The following is a 13,731-nucleotide window of genomic DNA, read 5'->3' on the forward strand; positions in this document are numbered from 1 at the left end:
AAATCAGTTCGTTACAAGTTTTTACACGTTGTATTTAGCTGTATTTTGATGCTTACTACCTGTTTAGCAGTTGTTCAGTACTTGTTTCGTAGTTGCTTACTACTTGCTTTAGCTGGTTAATAGCTGTTATTAGATGGTAACTATCTGTTTAGTAGCTGCTTACCAGTTGTTATAAGCTGGTCAACAGCTGTTATGAGCTGTTATAGTTTTTTGTTAAGAATGATCAAAAATTATTGTCCTTTTGACGGCGTTCGATGTAAAGTAAAAACTTAGACTGTGAAATTGAACGCGTGCAGGTCCACTTTTTATACTATACAGAGTTCACACATACACGTACCCATACATTGATTTTCAACCCCTCAAATGTAAATAAACCATTTAAATATACCGGTTTTGACTCCACATCTTTTAATTTTTTTTTTATTAAATAAAGCTTAAGTATATACAGGAATAAAAGTGGAATAAAGAAGAAGAGAAGAGATAGAGGTGTTCCGTTCCAGCGGGACTGCCGCAAAGCTATACTTCGCGGGACGGATGGCGGTCAGGTTGTCGCTCGTCCTTATGTATCAAAGTCCACAGTTCTATGTATCAAAGTCTTGAACTCTGTCGTAATTGTATTGTATTCTATATCCCAAGTATTTCACAACTTCTCTAGGTGGCTGAAGATTTTCAAAACTATCGAAATAATGTATACTTTTTTTATTTTTATTATATGCAACCCAGTGTGTACCACTTGATCGTGTTTTATCTAGGTTTACTATACCACACTCCCGACTTTTAGGTGCTTCTGGGAGTAGATCTCTCATAAACACCCCTCTAAAATGTGGGATATATTTCTTAGCAAAATGTATAATGTCGATAGTTGATAGTGGTCTATTGGGTAGCAGAGAAATTCGTTTTTCGCTTCTTAATTCGTTTCCCATTACTATAAGGCTTAAGAAAGAAACCATAACCTTTTCTATAGGGCTTAAAATATAATCCTTCTCCTACAGCAAAACTTTAAATTTTCCTGTTGTGACGTTTTTTCTCCTCCATATATTCTTTAGTCATTCTCGCATTGCTAATTGTTTTTGCATTGCTGCACTACCACTTGCTAAACTACCAAGAGCGCTGAGGGCTGTCAAGAGCGGCACGATTGGTAGAAAACCTCATAATTTTTTTAGAAACCAATGATTGATGAATTGATTTACGTGCAACTTTAATTGCACTCATAATGTCTAATGGTTCGAAAGGTTTGCCTTCTTCATTTTATTCTTCAATATCTTTTTTTCCCTTTCTTTTCCGTTTTTTTCAATCCCATACCAAATTTTTTCTTGGCTTTCATTATATTTGTAACCAAGTATGCTGCTGATTTTTCACCAAGACTGCTATCTGGTGCCTTGACACGCGACCAGGCTTTGTCAATTAATATGGAGTATACTCTATGTCGTTCACTCAATGCCTTGTTTTGAGAATAAGCAATATGATGCTGTTTGCAAGCTTCATCCAATGGGTTTATTCCCTGATCATCGCGTTCCGACCGTTTCTGTAACTTTGTACCCGGTCCACAAAAATTATATCCCGGAATATGGGCTTCAAACGGTAATGTATTGATAAGCTTATTGACAAGACCACCACCGTGTTTACAACTAAAAATACGACTGATGCGATTATAAAAACGTTTCCCCATTTTATTGATGTTTAATCATCAAAGATTTCTCATTGAATGAGACACATTAGATTGAAAGATGCGATAAATAAGTCAAAAACAAAAAACCGCCACGACCTAGTGCTCTCTTACCGAACACAATAAGGGCTCTAATTGTTGGGCCTTCGAAATGTGGTAAGCCTAATATTATGTTAAGTTTAATAGAGAGTTTAATACTTGGAGAAATTAATCAAACCTATTACTAGACCCCAGTGGAGCCAAAAACAATTCCATTAAGATATTCGATGACTTAGCTTGTGAAAAACAAGATAACATAAGATCTTGTTTTTGTATGGGTCGACATAAAAATATCGACTCTTTATTTATGTCAAACATATAGCCATATACCGAAACATCTGGTTCGTGACAATGCCAACTTTATTATAATGTTTAAACAAGATGATTTAAATATGCGGAATATATATCGGGACCATATTAAAACTGATATGAATTATGAAACATTTGTGAAAATTTGTCAAAAATGTTGGGAGGACAAGCACGGTCTCTTATTTATTAGCAAGGATAACGATATGGATAACGGAAGATACAGAAAAGGATTTGATCAGTTTATTATGATTTAAGGAGTAATTTCAATATAAAGATGCAGAAAAGGATTTGATCAGCTTATTATGATTTAAGGAGTAATTTCAATATAAAAATATAAAGCTGGGTTAGATTGTTACAATCCCACATTTTATCAAGAGATTTCAATATGCCTAGATCACTTGCATTATCCTTAAATGGAAATAGTTCCATTATAAATACAAACTTTTTTCCACCTCTCGAATTGAATGGTCGATATGAGTGCTCTTATCGATTTAAATATGTATAATTCGATTTCAAATATTGATGGAAAAAATAAGCTGTTCCACATCGGTGACAAGGTTATTACAATTCCTACTGGATCATATGAATTGAATGATATTACCGACTTCATTTACAATAAACTAAAGGACTATAACCTTGAAAATACATTTAAAATTGAAAGTAATAACAATACACTTCAAGTTGAAATAACTACCATGCGAGAGTCAGTTTACTTTAATAAGGAAAGATTTTGGTTTCCATCAAAAAGTACTAGAACCACATCCTACAAAAACCTACCGATCAGATCAGACTGTGAACATATTAAAAATTAATATAATTCGTTTGGAATGTAATATAATCAGCGGTTCATATGTAGATAATACACCGAATCATACGTTACATGAGTTTGGCATTAATGTTCCGCCTGGGTATAAAATGACAGTGACACCACATAACCTAATTTATTTACCAATCAACTTTGACGAAATAAGCAGACTATCTATCTATAAAACGAAGAATGATTAATTATAATAAAGGACGTAGCTTAAGTCCTCAACCAAGCATTACTAATTGTAAAGCTATTGAAAGAGGATCAACAGAAAAAGAAGCTCACTTACTTTGAAAAATAAACTATTTTTAAAGTCGTTAGGATTGAAGCTTCGAGTATAATATAAAAGGTGAAGAGGAAAACAATGAACGAAATTTTAAATGTTCGAGTGAAGGTTTACTCAGATGAGAGTATTTTGAAAAAAGAGTTTCATACTTATTCATCGTATAATCAAACATTTAACCAAACGATGAAATTCGAATTACTATCCAAAATCAAGACTTGTACGTGCTTCCTCACGAAAGTTACCTTAATTTTCAAGGAATTATTAGAAAAGATTCACAGAATGGACCTACAACTGATTATGTTACCATTTTTTTTAATAATAATTGTATGGCTTACTTTTTGGATGAAATTAAGTACGAAATAAATTTATGTGAGATTGATAAAACACGATTTGTCGGTAATCTTAAATAATCTTAAAAGTCAAAATCTATTAAGTTCTGGATGGAGCAGAGGAGATGAAATTTCTACGGGACCGCACTTCAAGTTTTCTGTACCATTACAAAATTTGTTGGGATTTGCTGAGGATTATAAAACAGTTTTGTTAAATTGTAAACACGAACTAGTGTTGATGCTAACTAAAAATCTTGGTGATGTGTTTGAACAAACCAGAAATGAACAAACTTTTAAGCTGGAAATGACGAATATAACCTGGAAAATTCCCCATTTAACTCCGAGCGATTTTGCAAAAATTAAGATGTACGATATTACTAAAAGTGGTGTAAACCTACCAATCGCATTCCGGAGTTGGGATTCATATGCTAACCTAAAATTGGGGCTTGGGAGTCAACACAGCTGGAATGTGAAATTGTCGGCTAACCACGAAAAACCAAGATTTGCAATAATTGGATTTACACTAAATGGAGAACTTATCACAAATAACTTATCAATTTTGAAAGTTCACTTGAATTCTGAGTCATATCCATATGATTATCTGAAGGTTGATTTTAGTAAGAATCAGTATGCTCACCTATATGAAATGTATAGAAGATTTCAATCTAGTTACTATAATCGTGAATCACAACCATTTTTGACCCCAAATGAATTTAAATTGAAGGCCCGTATTATTGGGGTTGATATTTCATATCAAAACGAATCAGTGAAAACTTGTCCTATTGATGTGGGAATTTCAATAGAACTGAAGACACCAAGTCATGAAAATACCCAAGCTTACTGTCTCCTCATACATGACCGTTTAGTTGAATATAACTCATTAAACGGAATAGTACAACGAGTTGTTTAACATTAGAAAAATGTTGAAAGACACTGTTTTGATTGATGTTCAAGGTTTCTTTGATAACAAGTATAATTTTATTCTAAAGGAAGTTGGAATTGTATTCGAAAAAGATCCAAACTTGAATAAAAGTTTTTAATAGAACCACCATATTATTTTACTTTAAATACAAAATCTCGAAAGACTGCAATTTGGTTAGCCAATACACATCACAAAATTTTTTGGATCGATGGAGAAAACAGTTTTCCACAAACTCGAAAGTATCTAAGGACAACTACAAGCGGAAAACAAATTATTTGTAAGGGTGTGGGAATGAAACGATTTCTACAGACGTTTTTTAGGAGTCGTCAACTCATTAATATCGAGGAAATGGGCTGTCCGTCATTAAACGATTTCAATAACCCAACTATAGTTAGTTTGAAATCGTTTTTTGACATTCATATATTTTGTTCTTTCTAGACATTTTATTGTAGCTAATAACTTTAGTTATGGGGTGTAAGACTAGATATTAGTTAATTAATAATAGTAATTAATAATTAATTAATAGTAGTTAAGGATACACTTATTATACCTACATAGGATGAAGGAATATGAAAAAAGGAAATGTATTATTATACTAGTTAAAGTGGATGATATTATTATATGTTCTTAATATCTGTCAACATGAATCGAAACTGTTTATCAAAACAGCTTCTAAACAGTTTTTTTAGACAGCTTGTGAACAACTAATTTCTTAATTAGTTTTACAATCACAGGATACAGCTTTCCCCAACATAATCGGACATGTTCCCCTAAGATTTATATATCAATCTTCAGATATTTTGGTTGTGCGATATTTATCACGTACACAGCAAACACATTGAAAATCAGAGTGTAAGTTTTTACTCGACATCGAAAGTCGTCTAGTGATCATGAATTTTTGATCATTCTAAACCAAAGACTATAACAGCTCGTAGAAGTTAATAACAACTAGTAGCCAGCTAACATCTAGTAAAAAACTTGTATACATTTACTAAACATATAGAAACCAGATACTAAACAGCTAGTAACCAGCTAATAACATCTAGTAAACAACTTGTGTTCATCTACGATACATATAGAAACCAGATACTAAACAGCTAGTAACCAGCTATTAACATCTAGTAAACAACTTGTATACATACTCTAAATATACAGGAACCAGCTAATAACAACTAGAAAGCAACTAGTAGACATCTACTAAACAAAAACATGTACATAAGCTTGACTTAGCTTGTGAAAAACAAGATAACATAAGATCTTGTTTTTGTATGAGTCGACATAAAAATATCGACTCTTTTTATTTATGTCAAACATATAGTCATATACCGAAACATCTGGTTCGTGACAATGCCAACTTTATTATAATGTTTAAACAAGATGATTTAAATATGCGGAATATATATCGGGACCATATTAAGACTGATATGAATTATGAAACATTTGTGAAAATTTGTCAAAAATGTTGGGAGGACAAGCACGGTCTCTTATTTATTAGCAAGGATAACGATATGGAAAACGGAAGATACAGAAAAGGATTTGATCAGTTTATTATGATTTAAGGAGTAATTTCAATAGAAAGATGCAGAAAAGGATTTGATCAGTTTATTATGATTTAAGGAGTAATTTCAATATAAAACAAGAAAGGAAGTTAGCTTCGGCAAGCCGAAGCTTATATACCCTTGCAGCTATAATTATTAAATTTAAAAACACAAAAAATGATATTCCCAATAGTATAAGATAATATGTCAAAAAACACCGAAGCTATAATTTGTTTCATATTATTTTCCTACCAATTTTCCGATCGTTCCTATGGCAGCTATATGATATAGTCGTCCGATTTTGATAAAATTAAATTCGATATTCAGAACTAATTAAGAAATGTTATTTCCAAGCGTAGGAGGTTATATGTTACAAAACACCAAAGCTATAATTTGTTTCATATTATTTTCCTACCAATTTTCCGATCGTTCCTATGGCAGCTATATGACATAGTCGTCCGATTTTGATAAAATTATATTCGAAATTCAGAACTAATTAAAAAATGTTATTTCCAAGCGTTGGAGGTTATATGTTGAAAAACACCGAAGCTATAATTTTTTTCATATTATTTTTCCACAAATTTTCCGATTGTTCCTATGGCAGCTATATGATATAGTCGTCCGATTTCGATAAAATTTAATTCAAAATTCAAAATTATTTATAAATTGTTATTTCCAAGCTTAGGAGTTTATATGCTAAAAAACACCAAAGATATAATTTTTTTTCATTTTTTTGTCCGATTATTCCTATGGGAGCTATAAGATATAGTTGTCCGATCCGGCTGGTTCCGACTTATATACTACCTGCAACAGATATAAGACTTTTGGGAAAGTTTCAGTCCGATAGCTTTAAGACTAGTTTGCGTAGAAACGGACGGACAGACGGACAGACGGACAGTCGGACATGGCTAGATCGACTCGTCTAGTCATGCTGATCAAGAATATATATACTTTATGGGGTCGGAAACGTCTCCTTCACTGCGTTGCAAACTTCTGACTGAAATCAATATACCCTCTGCAAGGGTATAAATATAAAGCTGGTTTAGATAGTTACAATCCCACTATCGATCACGCACGGATAGTGTGACCAGGAGGAGGAACCAATGAAAGGAGTGGGACGCAGCAATGAGCAGCGAGCTGGGATCGATAACCCACGAGTATCGATGTCCCAGTGGAGTCATGGAAAATATCGGCGCGGGAGATTCAAGTTGCTACGAGGAGGATGACGAGCGCTGTAGAAACTCAATGGAGTTAAGAGCGTCGAGGGAGCGTCGAGGAAGCAGCGAGGGAGCGCCGCGGGAATCGGAAGGAGCATCACAAGGACTCGAAGGCTAGAATACGCAAGGAAACGCCGGAGAGTAGGACCGAGTTTTTTCAATGTTTCCCGAAGTAAGGGGGGAATGTGAGGAGTTGAATAACTCCCCACAAATCTAAGCAGCAGCAGCAGATGGCCGGCCGCTCACCAGATACGCGGCGAATTCGCGTAGTGACGGCGCGGCGAGGAGAGAGTTTGGAGACCAAGAAGCGGAAAACGAGAGAGTTTGGAGACCAAGGATGGAGAACGAAAGAGTTTGGAGACCAAGGATGGAGAACGAGAGAGTTTGGAGACCAAGGATGGAGATCAGGAGAGTTTGGAGATGAAAGATCTCGGCAGTGGAGCGGCACACAGGCGTGCCATAAGCATCACGGGAACCAGCGGGACGGCGGCAGTGGGCAGACAACATCGGTTGTAAGCGGTACGTGAGGGACAAGTGGGTCAACCAGGAGGCACGGACTTTGGACCCGGAGTGGAGAGATCCAGCGGGTCGTGCGCAAAAGGGAAATAACGGTTCCCAGAGGCCCTATATAAGGCCGCAGAGCGCTGGCAGCTGGATCAGTCGATCACGAGGAGTCAAGCCTTCAAGATCAGTTAAAGTACCAAGTGAACAGTCAGTCAAGCAAGTAATCTACGAAAGAGCCACAACAAAGCGAGTCGTCGGAAACAGCGCCGTGGGAAGCATACAAGGAGCAAGATCGCCACGTCGAGACGTTCGGGATTGGGACATCAGGAATCTCCGAATTGAGACACAAGTGGCTGAGTTCCGGAAGGCATCACACGGCTAAGTCAAGGCGTTCGTTGTCCAACTTTGTCACGACCACACCCTGGCGAGTCGCCCGGCGGGTCTGTCAGAGACAAGCGAAAGAGGCCTACGACGAAGAACCGTCGGCTTGGGGAGAAAAGTTGTCTGAGACCCAGTGTACCTTGCCCGACCAAGCAGGACCTGGCGTGACGGACAAGCGGTAGATCGATTTGCGGTTTCAAGAGGCGGTCGCCTGGAGAGCCCTGCGATTACCGGCGAAGTGCCCGAACAGCAACCGCCCAACTCCCCGAGTGCCAGAACACCAAGCTATTGGTCAGACGACAGCGCAGAGGACATCGGCAGCGACGCCAGCAGACATCTCCGGCAGCCACGTTACCGTCACCGCGCGGAGTTCATTGGGGAGCGCAGGAGCGTCGCGGACGCCAAGCATTAAAGTGAAGCCGGGTGGAACGTTCGTCTGCGCTAGGCGTAATGCAAAGTGAACTGCTAGGCAGCTTCCTGGCGGTAGCCTTGACTGTCAGCGCGATCTGAGCAAGAACCTAGCGGGACCGTCCGGGACAGAGCAAGGGGCAGGTATTGCCTCGAAAGGCGTCGGCCGGAGAGCAAGGCTTGTTCACCCTAGTCAGAGAACGGTGACGCTTCCCTAAACCCACAAGGCCGAACTCCCTGCGAATCTAAGGCGCGACAAGCGACCCCGAGGAAGCGCGTCGGCAAGAGAGCAGAGGCGGCCACTACGAGCGTCCCGAGACACAGGAGCCATCGGACGTCGAATCAACGCGTCGACAAGCCAGGAATAGGAGCACCAGCAGCCGGCGGAACCAGAGCAAGGAGATACCGAAGCCAGCCCAGCCACACACCCGCTGAGAATAAATCCCACTGTTGCCATTTGAACCCTTTGTTTTCTCACTGATCTACGGGGCAGTCACGTCATATGAATTTGGTGGGACGAACACACAATCTTCTGAGCTAGCCGCACGAATCTCGTAGCGAGAAGACAACAAAATCAGTTCGTTACAAGTTTTTACACGTTGTATTTAGCTGTATTTTGATGCTTACTACCTGTTTAGCAGTTGTTCAGTACTTGTTTCGTAGTTGCTTACTACTTGCTTTAGCTGGTTAATAGCTGTTATTAGATGGTAACTATCTGTTTAGTAGCTGCTTACCAGTTGTTATAAGCTGGTCAACAGCTGTTATGAGCTGTTATAGTTTTTTGTTAAGAATGATCAAAAATTATTGTCCTTTTGACGACGTTCGATGTAAAGTAAAAACTTAGACTGTGAAATTGAACCCGTGCAGGTCCACTTTTTATACTATACAGAGTTCACACATACACGTACCCATACATTGATTTTCAACCCCTCAAATGTAAATAAACCATTTAAATATACCGGTTTTGACTCCACATCTTTTAATTTTTTTTTTATTAAATAAAGCTTAAGTATATACAGGAATAAAAGTGGAATAAAGAAGAAGAGAAGAGATAGAGGTGTTCCGTTCCAGCGGGACTGCCGCAAAGCTATACTTCGCGGGACGGATGGCGGTCAGGTTGTCGCTCGTCCTTATGTATCAAAGTCCACAGTTCTATGTATCAAAGTCTTGAACTCTGTCGTAATTGTATTGTATTCTATATCCCAAGTATTTCACAACTTCTCTAGGTGGCTGAAGATTTTCAAAACTATCGAAATAATGTATATTATTTTTGTTTTTATTATATGCAACCCAGTGTGTACCACTTGATCGTGTTTTATCTAGGTTTACTATACCACACTCCCGACTTTTAGGTGCTTCTGGGAGTAGATCTCTCATAAACACCCCTCTAAAATGTGGGATATATTTCTTAGCAAAATGTATAATGTCGATAGTTGATAGTGGTCTATTGGGTAGCAGAGAAATTCGTTTTTCGCTTCTTAATTCGTTTCCCATTACTATAAGGCTTAAGAAAGAAACCATAACCTTTTCTATAGGGCTTAAAATATAATCCTTCTCCTACAGCAAAACTTTAAATTTTCCTGTTGTGACGTTTTTTCTCCTCCATATATTCTTTAGTCATTCTCGCATTGCTAATTGTTTTTGCATTGCTGCACTACCACTTGCTAAACTACCAAGAGCGCTGAGGGCTGTCAAGAGCGGCACGATTGGTAGAAAACCTCATAATTTTTTTAGAAACCAATGATTGATGAATTGATTTACGTGCAACTTTAATTGCACTCATAATGTCTAATGGTTCGAAAGGTTTGCCTTCTTCATTTTATTCTTCAATATCTTTTTTTCCCTTTCTTTTCCGTTTTTTTCAATCCCATACCAAATTTTTTCTTGGCTTTCATTATATTTGTAACCAAGTATGCTGCTGATTTTTCACCAAGACTGCTATCTGGTGCCTTGACACGCGACCAGGCTTTGTCAATTAATATGGAGTATACTCTATGTCGTTCACTCAATGCCTTGTTTTGAGAATAAGCAATATGATGCTGTTTGCAAGCTTCATTCAATGGGTTTATTCCCTGATCATCGCGTTCCGACCGTTTCTGTAACTTTGTACCCGGTCCACAAAAATTATATCCCGGAATATGGGCTTCAAACGGTAATGTATTGATAAGCTTATTGACAAGACCACCACCGTGTTTACAACTAAAAATACGACTGATGCGATTATAAAAACGTTTCCCCATTTTATTGATGTTTAATCATCAAAAATTTCTCATTGAATGAGACACATTAGATAGAGAATAAGTCAAAAACAAAAAACCGCCACGACCTAGTGCTCTCTTACCGAACACAATAAGGGCTCTAATTGTTGGGCCTTCGAAATGTGGTAAGCCTAATATTATGTTAAGTTTAATAGAGAGTTTAATACTTGGAGAAATTAATCAAACCTATTACTAGACCCCAGTGGAGCCAAAAACAATTCCATTAAGATATTCGATGACTTAGCTTGTGAAAAACAAGATAACATAAGATCTTGTTTTTGTATGGGTCGACATAAAAATATCGACTCTTTTTATTTATGTCAAACATATAGCCATATACCGAAACATCTGGTTCGTGACAATGCCAACTTTATTATAATGTTTAAACAAGATGATTTAAATATGCGGAATATATATCGGGACCATATTAAAACTGATATGAATTATGAAACATTTGTGAAAATTTGTCAAAAATGTTGGGAGGACAAGCACGGTCTCTTATTTATTAGCAAGGATAACGATATGGATAACGGAAGATACAGAAAAGGATTTGATCAGTTTATTATGATTTAAGGAGTAATTTCAATATAAAGATGCAGAAAAGGATTTGATCAGCTTATTATGATTTAAGGAGTAATTTCAATATAAAAATATAAAGCTGGGTTAGATTGTTACAATCCCACATTTTATCAAGAGATTTCAATATGCCTAGATCACTTGCATTATCCTTAAATGGAAATAGTTCCATTATAAATACAAACTTTTTTCCACCTCTCGAATTGAATGGTCGATATGATTGCTCTTATCGGTTTAAATATGTATAATTCGATTTCAAATATTGATGGAAAAAATAAGCTGTTCCACATCGGTGACAAGGTTATTACAATTCCTACTGGATCATATGAATTGAATGATATTACCGACTTCATTTACAATAAACTAAAGGACTATAACCTTGAAAATACATTTAAAATTCAAAGTAATAACAATACACTTCAAGTTGAAATAACTACCATGCGAGAGTCAGTTTACTTTAATAAGGAAAGATTTTGGTTTCCATCAAAAAGTACTAGAACCACATCCTACAAAAACCTACCGATCAGATCAGACTGTGAACATATTAAAAATTAATATAATTCGTTTGGAATGTAATATAATCAGCGGTTCATATGTAGATAATACACCGAATCATACGTTACATGAGTTTGGCATTAATGTTCCGCCTGGGTATAAAATGACAGTGACACCACATAACCTAATTTATTTACCAATCAACTTTGACGAAATAAGCAGACTATCTATCTATAAAACGAAGAATGATTAATTATAATAAAGGACGTAGCTAAAGTCCTCAACCAAGCATTACTAATTGTAAAGCTATTGAAAGAGGATCAACAGAAAAAGAAGCTCACTTACTTTGAAAAATAAACTATTTTTAAAGTCGTTAGGATTGAAGCTTCGAGTATAATATAAAAGGTGAAGAGGAAAACAATGAACGAAATTTTAAATGTTCGAGTGAAGGTTTACTCAGATGAGAGTATTTTGAAAAAAGAGTTTCATACTTATTCATCGTATAATCAAACATTTAACCAAACGATGAAATTCGAATTACTATCCAAAATCAAGACTTGTACGTGCTTCCTCACGAAAGTTACCTTAATTTTCAAGGAATTATTAGAAAAGATTCACAGAATGGACCTACAACTGATAATGTTACCATTTTTTTTAATAATAATTGTATGGCTTACATTTTGGATGAAATTAAGTACGAAATAAATTTATGTGAGATTGATAAAACACGATTTGTCGGTAATCTTAAATAATCTTAAAAGTCAAAATCTATTAAGTTCTGGATGGAGCAGAGGAGATGAAATTTCTACGGGACCGCACTTCAAGTTTTCTGTACCATTACAAAATTTGTTGGGATTTGCTGAGGATTATAAAACAGTTTTGTTAAATTGTAAACACGAACTAGTGTTGATGCTAACTAAAAATCTTGGTGATGTGTTTGAACAAACCAGAAATGAACAAACTTTTAAGCTGGAAATGACGAATATAACCTGGAAAATTCCCCATTTAACTCCGAGCGATTTTGCAAAAATTAAGATGTACGATATTACTAAAAGTGGTGTAAACCTACCAATCGCATTCCGGAGTTGGGATTCATATGCTAACCCAAAATTGGGGCTTGGGAGTCAACACAGCTGGAATGTGAAATTGTCGGCTAACCACGAAAAACCAAGATTTGCAATAATTGGATTTACACTAAATGGAGAACTTATCACAAATAACTTATCAATTTTGAAAGTTCACTTGAATTCTGAGTCATATCCATATGATTATCTGAAGGTTGATTTTAGTAAGAATCAGTATGCTCACCTATATGAAATGTATAGAAGATTTCAATCTAGTTACTATAATCGTGAATCACAACCATTTTTGACCCCAAATGAATTTAAATTGAAGGCCCGTATTATTGGGGTTGATATTTCATATCAAAACGAATCAGTGAAAACTTGTCCTATTGATGTGGGAATTTCAATAGAACTGAAGACACCAAGTCATGAAAATACCCAAGCTTACTGTCTCCTCATACATGACCGTTTAGTTGAATATAACCCATTAAACGGAATAGTACAACGAGTTGTTTAACATTAGAAAAATGTTGAAAGACACTGTTTTGATTGATGTTCAAGGTTTCTTTGATAACAATTATAATTTTATTCTAAAGGAAGTTGGAATTGTATTCGAAAAAGATCCAAACTTGAATAAAAGTTTTTAATAGAACCACCATATTATTTTACTTTAAATACAAAATCTCGAAAGACTGCAATTTGGTTAGCCAATACACATCACAAAATTTTTTGGATCGATGGAGAAAACAGTTTTCCACAAACTCGAAAGTATCTAAGGACAACTACAAGCGGAAAACAAATTATTTGTAAGGGTGTGGGAATGAAACGATTTCTACAGACGTTTTTTAGGAGTCGTCAACTCATTAATATCGAGGAAATGGGCTGTCCGTCATTAAACGATTTCAATAACTTTCCCAACTATAGTTAGTTT

This window comes from Drosophila subpulchrella, unplaced genomic scaffold, assembly GCF_014743375.2.
Source record: "Drosophila subpulchrella strain 33 F10 #4 breed RU33 unplaced genomic scaffold, RU_Dsub_v1.1 Primary Assembly Seq36, whole genome shotgun sequence".
In the NCBI taxonomy this organism is placed as follows: domain Eukaryota; kingdom Metazoa; phylum Arthropoda; class Insecta; order Diptera; family Drosophilidae; genus Drosophila; species Drosophila subpulchrella.